This window comes from Gracilinanus agilis, chromosome 3 (assembly GCF_016433145.1).
Source record: "Gracilinanus agilis isolate LMUSP501 chromosome 3, AgileGrace, whole genome shotgun sequence".
Classification (NCBI taxonomy): domain Eukaryota; kingdom Metazoa; phylum Chordata; class Mammalia; order Didelphimorphia; family Didelphidae; genus Gracilinanus; species Gracilinanus agilis.
In genome coordinates this window covers 450,298,890-450,309,867 of record NC_058132.1, presented here as the reverse complement: position 1 = coordinate 450,309,867, position 10,978 = coordinate 450,298,890, and the positions used below count along the sequence as shown (strand labels likewise).

The window sequence follows — 10,978 nt, the reverse complement described above, 5'->3', positions numbered from 1 at the left end:
CAGACCTTATTTCCAAAATAAATTATTTGTAAAGTACTATTCAAGACAGTTTACTTTTTCAATGGAAGGACAGGTAATACAGACTTATCTTTTTAATTAATCTAAAATATTACACTTAATCATTGGCGTATTTGTGAATAATGTAGTATAGTCATTAAAATTTTAGGTGCTAACAGCATAACTTATTATATCAAGCATATTTGAGATAATAAGAAACTCATCTTAGCATTAATAGTATAAATTCTAAGTATTACCACCTTATTTTTGTGATTTGTTTAATAAAATGAGATATAGTACCAGTCTGTGAATTTCACATAGGAAGTATTATTCGTTTTAATACAGTTCTCAGGGCTTCTATAACTTCCTTGTTTCTCAGGCTATAGATAAAAGGATTTAGCATGGGAATGACAATAGTATAGAACAGAGAATCCATCATATCTTGATCATCTGCTTGCAGTGATCTAGGACGAACATACATGAAGAGGAGAGAGCCAAAGTATAAGGAAACAGAGAACAGGTGAGCCCTACAAGTAGAGAAGGCTTTGCTTCTTCCCTTTTGAGATTTCTTTTTCAGAATGGCAAAGAGGACACAAGTATAAGATATTAGGATAGTCAAAATAGTAAAGGCCTGAATTGACCCAGAGAAGATAAAAACCATCAAGACATTAATAGAAGGGTCAGTACAAGAAATTTTATATAAAGGCATGATATCACAAAAAAAGTGCTGAATTTTGTTGGAGTGGAAGAATTTTAATCGAAATAATAAGCCCCCATGAAACATAGAATGAAGAAGGCCAACGATATATGAAAAGATTGATAGCTGGCTGCATAACCTATTAGTCATCACCACTGGATAAAGAAAGGGATTACAGATGGCTACATATTGGTCATATGACATTGCAGCCAGAAGAAAACATTCTGTGGTTGCACTGAATGAAAAAAAAATAGAATTGTGCCATGCACTCAGACACTAATATTTTATTTTGGGTTATAAAGCCCACCAACATCTTGGGGCTCACTGTGGTTGAAATGCAAGCATCAGTTAAAGCTAAATTACCAAGAAATAAGTACATAGGTGTGTGAAGGTGAGAGTCCATCCAGATAAGCACAATCAATCCAATGTTCCCCATCATAGTTATGATGTAGATACCCAAGAACACCATGAAGAGGAGAACCTAAAGCCCTGGGTGATTTGTAAATCCCATGAGAACAAAGTCTGTTACTAATGTCTCGTTTTCTTCTGTCATGTCTACACAAGATCTAATATCTAGATTGAAAGAAAATAAAGGTACACAATCACTAAGATATATGAAAGGCAGACTTTTTGTAATGGAAAAATAAAATATTTTTCTGTGGTAATGTTTTAAATAACATAATTAAGACCTGATTTTTCTGTTTGAATATATTTTTAGTAAAAACAAGCATTTCAGAACCTACTTATTTGTGAAAAGAGGAAAATTTTAAATAAATGCAGTCATTTTATACATTAGTCATAGAAAAAGCTAGTTTGCTTCCCGCAAATATAGAGAAACTGTAATTAACTTGGATAAATTGTGTGCTATTTCCATACGACTTTCAAATCAATTCAGCTCACAAGTCTGGACTACAAACTTTCATGCCCTTGTTCTCTTTAGGGATTATTTTATACCACATATTGTTGTGTGCAGATGCAAAGCATGGAATCCCTGCAAAGGTACAGGGAGAGCCTCACCCAGAATTCCAAGGGACCCCCCTGGAGAACTTTGGGTGAGGGGCAGTTGAGAAGGGTTGAAGACAGTTTATTTGTGGGATTGGATGTGAGCAGGGACTCTGCTTGTTTCTCCTGACTCGGGTTTCTCCTGAGAAACCATTGTAGTATAAGCTAGTGATTTCTACTCATAGGGTTAGCCTATTTGTCATTACTATTCTTCATTAATATAATTATATAATTACTTAGCAATTAGAGAGTAAGATATTTATCTATAGCAAGAGAGCCAGCTTTTGTTAAGTGCTTCATCCCTCCAGTGAGGAGGGGGAAGAGGGCATCAATTTAACAGTTCAGGGTCAACTTTCATTTATCCTAAAACCTTCACTGACTTCTCTAATTTTCCTTGTTAGTTCCTAATATAACTTTTTACCTTCAAAGCTGTGCCTGATAATTATTTGGAAGATACTTACAATTCAGTCTGTATATTTAGTTTGAATACTGTTGGCTACCAGTTTAAGATCTCCTCTGTCCTCAACAGTTAGATAACTAGCTTCTATATCTCCTCTAACTGACCCGAGAGGAATATAAATTTAAGAAAGAAACATTATTGGGGTTTCAGCCATAAGAGAAACTTACCAGAAGAATCCTATCCCTGTCTTCATTACCAACTGAAGCAGAAGCAGTTAGAGGGGGAGGGGTTTGAGAAGCAGGAGTGTTTTACCCCTCCTTTCCTCACTGTAGCCTGTCAATCTCTGGCTCTTGACTTAAAGATCTTCACCCTGACACATTTATCTGCTTCTCCAAACTATCTGTTATTATAATCATAACAGTTTTGGCCAGCCAGCTAGGAGTTGTACTATTAGGACCTAGTGGAGAAGAGATAAGATGGCTGACATGTTAAACAGAGCAATTGTTACCTTGGGGTGCTCTGCTGTTTTAATTTATGGGATTTGGCAAACCTGTGCTACATTTTGGTTTGTCACTGTTCCCCAATTTTTTAGATCAATAATAGAATTTTATGACACTTATCTATGGCTAACAATTACAGTTGGAGAGGCATTGGCTTATGTACTAACAGGCATAGCCATGACTGCCACTGGCTATGGAGCCATAATGATTTTAAGAAAGATACTGGCTTTTACTTTTGGAAACACTAAGGTTACTGACCCGGCTATGGAAAAAATGTTGGAATATATGAAAACACTAATAGAAATTAACAAACAAATAAGGGAAGGGAAAGAACTTGATGCCAGGACAATTATGCAGCTGGAAATCATAGAAAGCACGGCCAGAACTAAGAAAGGGGGTGAAAAACAACAAGAGATTAAAAAGGACAACCCAGAAAAGCAAGAAGTTGCAGGGGCAGAGTCAGCTCCTGTAACAATACTTCCTATTACAGACAGAACAATAGTACAACTGGATGCTGGGATTATGCATGTTAAAGGATACAAACCATTTACTGGAGGGGATCTAGAGATTTTTTTTTTAACCCTTGTACTTCGGTGTATTGTCTCATAGGTGGAAGAGTGGTAAGGGTGGGCAATGGGGGTCAAGTGACTTGCCCAGGGTCACACAGCTGGGAAGTGGCTGAGGCCGGGTTTGAACCTAGGACCTCCTGTCTCTAGGCCTGACTCTCACTCCACTGAGCTACCCAGCTGCCCCAGATCTAGAGATTTTAAAAAGGAGGTTCCCCCAGTTCTTCGAAAATCCACATAAGGCGATAAAAGAATTCAAACGGGCAGTCAGGCTGTATAATCCTAATTTTGAAGATGTGGAACTCTTATTAACAGAGCTATTTACCCCAAGTGAAAAAGCTAAATTTCTGGTAGAAACAAGCAACAATCCCAACCTAGCATCATGATCAAGATCTAGAGCTGTCATCTCAAGCAAACATGACGTATCTTAGGAGATGCAGGGAGGACTTGGCAGAGGCGATGAGACTCCATGCCAAACGATCAAATGCATGGGGCTCAATTGAAAAGTTAAAGCAGGGGGAGGAGGAACATCCAAGCTTATATCTAGACACACTGCTGGAAGCTGGAGAAACTATTCTAGGATTCAGGGACATGACTGCTGAAGACAACATTCAGCATATCAGGAGGCAATTTGTAAAAGGGAGTCAAAATTACATTCAAACCTATTTTAGACTGCATTGCCCACAATGGGAGACCATGATAAAGACAGCAGCTTATGTCCATGACTCAAAGGATAGTGACTCTAAAACATCTAGAAACTCTGAAAAAGATCGAGAGATTGCTGAGCTTAAAAAGCAATTGAGGGAAGCTCAGAAGGCCAGGGAGGTGGAAGAAATAAAAAATATGGCTCTGATGTCCACCAATCAGAGGAGCCAAAGTAGGCCTAGACAAACTAGTGGCAGTGCTACCAACAAAATTAAGAGATGTTTCCTTTGTTCAAAAATTGGCCACATGGTAAGGGATTGTAGATATAAGTCTCAGATTAACTTTGGAAACAGAAATAATAACAATAACAACAGGAGGAATACATACTACAATTCCAGATACAATAATAACACCAACAATAATAACAACAGGGACAACATTAGTAGATACAGTGATAAGGTTAAGGCCAGATGTTGTGACCATGACTGTGCCAAGTTTAGTAGGTCCCCAAGCTTGTCAAAAATGGAAGAATACCTGTCCCAAGGTGCTAGACCTCGTACATTATGAACCAAGGAAGCAGTCTTAGAGAAAGCAGTTGTTGCAAGAAAAGAGAAAGGCAGTGATAATGATGTAGCAAAGGAATGTGAGAAGAATAAAATAGGTGCAGAAGATATTATGAGTTATGGGTTGGAGGAGGTAACACAAAGTTACAAAGATAACTGAGGAGGAATTGCAAATGGAGGAAGATATAATAGAAATTAAGGAGAGAATTTATGAGAAAGGAAACAGTGATATGGGGTACACTGACAGAAAACCAGGCACATCTGCACAAGTTCTTGATAAAAGCTTGAAGAAAGTAGCATTCCTTGATTCTCACTATGGGGGGACAGAACCATTCTGTAGTAAGACTGTGGATCATTTACATGTACAGCAAAGCCAAACAGTAAGGGCAATGAATATAGACAGCTGTTCTAATGGAGATCTCTTGGAAATGGACAGTGTCAATAAGGGAGATGAGCTCCTGCAGACCATTGAGAACGAAAGTGCTGAATTCTCAGACACAGGCACTACCTCTTCTCTATCACCAACTAGGGAAGCTGGAAGGGAAAGTGAAAAGTCCAGTAGCTACAAGTCTAGAGGAATTTTAAAGCTAGATCCTGGAGCTAGAGAATTTGTACCAAGTCTACTTCAGGGTCAAGTGCATGAAGATGTAGCACACTTTCAAGCCTGTGATACTCCAAAGAGAGCTGCCTTTGGAGTAGATTCTGAGTTAATGCATTTAAAGGAATTCAGTTTCATAAATGTCAGTAGCCAAGAGAGGAACAAAATGGCATCAATAAGGACAAAGGAAGAATCTTCAACACTGACTTTCTTTCCTATGCAAAATACATCTAGAGTTGAGTTTCCTGTTACTGACATGGAGTCTAGGGAGCAAATACAAGAAGAAAGCATAGACTCACAGGATTGGGATGTAGACATGAACCATGAGCACATTCCCAATTCTGTAGAATTTCCTTTAATGCAGAGGAATACCTCTCCTGAATCTAACTTTGCTAAAGTCCAGCAAAGCATGTTCAGTGAAGAGAAGGACACTCTACCTTACTCATGGTCTGGAAAAACTGAGATACATTTTGACACTGATAGGCTCATGAACAGTTCAGGGATGCCAATTCAGGCATTGGCAGTCCAACAAGCCATTGTTGAAGGAGACTTACCATCATTACACTCACAGAATCCTGAGCCAGCACAGACAGAAGTCCTAGAACAAGATCGATGGGATTTGGGAGACATAGAAATAGAAACAACTTTGGTACCTGTTGATCAGACAGTTAAAGGCAGGGAACCTTTGGTTATGGTAACAATAGGAGATCAAATCTATCCTGCTCTTATTGATACTGGAGCAACCCGGTCTGTGTTGACATCAGCACCAGAAAATTGTGCACTAATGGGGTCTGTGAGAGTAAAAGGAGCCACTGGGCAAATGGAGTTGGTGCCCAAGCTAAGATCTAAGATGGTGAAAATAGGCCCAATGACTTTAGATCATTCTTTTTTGTTGATACCCGGTTGTCCATCCAATCTCCTGGGGAGGGATGTTCTTTGTAAATTAGGTGCCACTATCCAGTGTGATAGGTCAGGACAAATATTCCTACACTTACCCAAACAGTCACTCAAGCACCATCCCTTGCTATTCCTAGGGCAAGTGGAGGGTGATGAGGAGGAACAACACATAGGGAGTATCTTTGAAATACCAGAAGATATCCCAGAGGAGGTTTGGGCTAAGCATTCAACCAATGTGGGAATTTCGAAATCTGCCACCCCAATTAAGATTGAGGTGAAAGAGGGTACTCCACCTAGAATTCCTCAGTATAAGTTGAGCAAAGAGGCCACAGAGGGTATCAGACCCATTATCCAAAGTCTCCTAGAACAAGACATTTTTGTCCACACTATATCCGAGTACAACACACCTATTTTACCCATTAAGAAGCCGAAGAAAGATCCAAATGGCAAGACACAATGGCGTTTTGTGCAGGATCTAAGAGCAGTGAATAATTTTGTTAAGAGGGGACATGCAGTGGTACCTAGCCCGGCAAATATCATCTCCGAGATTCCAAGTAATGCAGCCTGGTTCACGGTCCTGGACCTGTGCTGTGCATATTTTACTGTACCTCTGCATGAGTCCAGTCAGAAGATTTTTGCATTTTCCTGGGAGGGAAAACAACTCTGCTGGATGCGAATTCCACAGGGATTCGCAGAAAGTGCGAATATCTTTTGCCAAATCCTGCAAAGAGATCTTGAAACCATCATATTCACTGAGAGCAAGCTAGTACATTATATGGATGACCTTTTGCTAATGTCAGTTTAAATCTCCTGGGTTAGGGGGGAGTGGCCTCTGGGCCAGCAGACTCAGGAAGAGATGTGAGGGAACAATTATGGCTAGGCGGCAGTTTTGAATTCTTACAAGCGTGTGGTCTAATGACTTTATCTATCAGCATGGCTTTAATTAAAATACTAATTTCTATATTTATCTCAGTCATAATTATTTTTTATCCTTATATCCCCCAATTAAATTTAGCTTCCCAGCACCAACTGTAGAGCCTGTCTGTCTTTATTCAAGTGATCTCAGGTGGGATCAGTTCAGACTAGCTGATGTTATCTTCTTCAGTCTCCATTCCTCTACTCTATTTTTGCTGTGTTTTTTTTTTTTTTTCAATTCTATTAGCTTCTTTGTTTTGTGATTTTCTGATGTCTCAGCTTCTAATCCTACAGCTTCTGTTGTTGGCTTCTAATGTCTCAACTCAGTCTTTGGTTGAAAAACCCCAAATCGACATCTCTTTCTGACACTACATATCTTCAATCTATAATTGTTCCTTAGTCCCCTCGTTTGCTGACTAGAGCTTTCTAGCTAAAAACTTCCAAGTCCTATTTTTTAAAAGACAGTAAATTAAACGCTGGGAAAAGGTGCACGTTAGCCATCTTTCCTTTCAGTAAGTACCCTCCTGCTTCTCTCCCTGCCCCCATCCACAAAAGCTATTTTCTCTCAGATCTTCTAAATACTTATATCTGTAGAGTTGCTTTCCTTCAGTTCTCAGATCTGTCCCTATCTCTGTTCAAGTTTTGAGAGGCTGCTTTTCTTGGTGTTTCAAATTTTCTTGGTGTTTGTTGATTCTTTAAATAAACAAAATATTTGAATATCACTTTTCAGAAAGATATTTGTATATGTAAAACATGTAAATGAAGCCAGGCAACACCTTACAGATTATAAAATTAGAGCCCCCTTCTTTGAAGGAGTTTGCATTGTAATAAGGAAAGACATGCTTACAGATAACAAAAGCAGGAATTCATGGAATATTGGATGCAAGAAGTCTAAATTGCATTAAGAGATTATGGAAGAGAGGGATCACTCTTGGGTGTTAGGATCATAGAAAACTCCTTAGATGAGTGTTCTCTCTAGCTTTGAAGGAAAAGAAGAAATGGAACAGATGGAGATGTGGAAAGAATCATTCAAAAGGCAGGAGAAAAGCATATAAATATGGAGGCAAGAGAAACAGGTTATGATAAGGGAAAGACTAATAGTAAAAGTTAGCTAGAATATATAGTGTACACAGCAGATGAGAGGAAAATAAAATTATAAAGAGACATTGTAAGTAGGTAAGAGAGTGCCTTGAATGCTTTGAAGGTAATATACTGGCAGTAAGTTAATAAAATACAGCTAAAATAATAGAATTTGAAATCATAAAGAAATCTTAAGAGAATGTGAATTTCAACTTTCTCATTCTACAGATGAGGAAACTGAGACCCAGATATATGGAGTAACATGCTCAAAGTCATACGGCTTGTGTCTGAAATCCAGATTTTTCTGATTTCTATCCCAGAACTCTGAAGGAATTCACTTTCCATATTATGTTTCATGAAAATATTGTCAAAAAACAAGGTCTAGTTCTGATTTTAAAAGATCAATTCATTATTTTTACATGGCTTTTCAAAATACTAGTTGATAAAATATGCTATGTTGTTAGTATAAAATACCCCGACTTACCATTTATTGAAATTATTTTAACAGGCATGGAATTATTCTAAATTTTCAGAGTTCTTTCCATTTTATATAATTCAATTTTCTGACTTCAATAAGTAATAATGATATTTGTTTTAATTGTGAGCATATAGAGACATTCTCATTTAACCCAAATCAATTTCAAAGAAAACTCAGTCTAATATATATTCTGTACCAGTCATTACAATATCATGAAATACCATTATTTATAAAAAATTAATAAATTCCTAATGCAACATTTCAATTTTTACCAGTTGTCATCTTTATAACATCCCATTTTTATTTCTAGTGAGTCCCAAAGGGGATGCTCTTAGAGCCCTGGAGTATGAGGAAGAGGCAGGTCCCTCAATGGTTTTAACAGCAGGGACTGAGGTCTGGATTAAGGTGAAGCCAGACAGAGAGACCAGAAGAAAGTAGAAAGACAAAGATTGGGTGCCTATCACTGAGCATGGCTACCTAGTGAAGGACATGAAAACCAAGTCTTTGAAGGAGATGTTCTTTTCTCTCTTTCCATTATGGAGCCTGGGATTATTGTCATTTTCCTAAAGCCTTCCTCAAAGTTGAGGTTCTTCAGATAATACTTGTTTAGAAACAGACTAATATGGTCATCATAACATATTCAGCCCTGTTGTTGTCATTGACAACTTACTATGGGCACACTTGCCTGGCAGTCAAGTGCTCCAAGAAAGAGTTAGATGACACAGTGAATAAAATGTTAGGTCCATAGTCAAGCAGACCTGAATTTAGATACAGCCTCAGAAACTTAAATCAGAAACTCAGAAACTATGTGACTCTGGGCAAATCATTTAATTTTTTTCTGCCTCAGTTTCCTTATTTGCAAAATGAGGATGATGGTCACACCTACTTCCCAGTGATGAAATTTTAAAATAATATTCATAGCTCTTTATCAGGGAGAAGAAAAGGAAGGAAAGAATTTGGCTCAAAAAATTTAATTTTTAATGTTAAAAATTGTTTTTACATGTAATTAAGGAGAAATAAAATATTATCAAAATTTTTCTATTGTTGTTATCATCGGCATCATCATCCATGGTTTATCATCTGAGCCAAGCTACCTACTGTTCCTGTGAGGCAAGGATACTAGGGAAATAAGACTGTCCCACTCCATATAGTGCCCTGCAAGGTCATTCAATGTTAAGAATTAATCTTGTTGTTCTTGATTGATCCCTGTGCCAAGGGTGAACTGGCATTGTCTTATTTCCAGTGCCTAAAATGCTGCTGCTGATAGAGTAAATTAATGATTTTTACTTCTGCCAGGGGATATACTACCACTCTGGGCAGCTTTACTAAAGTTGCTTTTGATGCCATCTTCATAGCCTCTTACTGGTGGGAAAAGACCATTTATTATTGAGACATTACTGGCCATCTTTTAAAACTAATACTCTCCCTTCAGTCCAAAGAATCTAGGCAGCTATTCTGGCTACTGCACAAATATTTTTGTAGGAGCAAATAATAAACTGAACTATGCTCGATAAAAACAAAAATTATTATCACCATTTTAATCTAATACCCCCCAAAAATCCCTTTCAACTATACTATGAATTTTGGAAGGCCCTGTAGATTATATTTATGAAGCACTTTAAGGTTTACAAATCACTTTTACACAACATCTGCAAATGTCCCCATTTTGTAGATGAGAAAGTTGAGACCCAGTGAGGTGTAGTGACTTGACTAGAGTCACAGAACTAGTGAAGAGCAGAACTTAGAAATCAAATCTGCTTGCTATCTCAGTCACTTACAGTGCCACTCAGCAAGGTTAAGGAACATACATTAGGCTAGCTAGCTCATACTACACATATCATTCTTCTCCAGAAAAATTAGCATAATGAAACATATCTTCATAAGCCATAAATTAATTCCCCTAAGCTTTATTGTTCTCTTGTCCCTTTCAAGTTTTCTCATATTGGTAAAGTCCCAAACTGGACCTAATTAAACAATACAAAAGGAAAAGGGGAACAAGAACTTTTTAAGCATTTACTATGTTCCAGAAACTGTACTAAGTGCTTTATATTATCTTGCTTGATACTCAGAAAAACCCTGTGACTTTGGAGCTATTATTATCCCCATTCTAGGGACAGAACTGATTTGCCCAGGGTCACATAGCTTGTAAGCGTCAGGTTGAATTTGGACCTGGGTCTTGCTAACTATAGACCCAGGGCTCTAGCTACTGCTACAGAATACAGAAGCATAGAGGAAACCTAGAAAGAGTCCAGAATGCAATAATGCTTATTACATTATATACATTGCATAGATCCTATATGGCCTGATAATTTTTGTTCTGAGAAAGGTGAAAATATACTTCACAGGGAAAAGTGGGAAAATTTTGACAGAGAAAAAGAGAAGGCCATAGAGATGAGGAAAGGAGGGAAAGACAAGAAGGAAGAGAGAGAAAGAGGAAGGGAGGGAGAAAGAAAAGTTGGGGGAAAGAGGACAGGGGAAAAGATAGAGGAGAGAGACAGACAGACAGACAGACAGACACAGAGAGATAGAGACAGAGAGATAGAGACAGAGACAGAGAGAGACAGAGGGGCAGAGACAGAGACACAGAGAGAATAAATTAAATATAATAGTGAAAAATATTCAGTAGATTATGGGTGTATA

General features: G+C 37.9%; 1 pseudogene; it reads right to left on the bottom strand.

The window, feature by feature from the left end:
- Window positions 1–310: 310 nt before the first annotated feature.
- On the bottom strand, window positions 311–1,247 carry LOC123241695 (annotated as a pseudogene).
- Window positions 1,248–10,978: the final 9,731 nt, after the last annotated feature.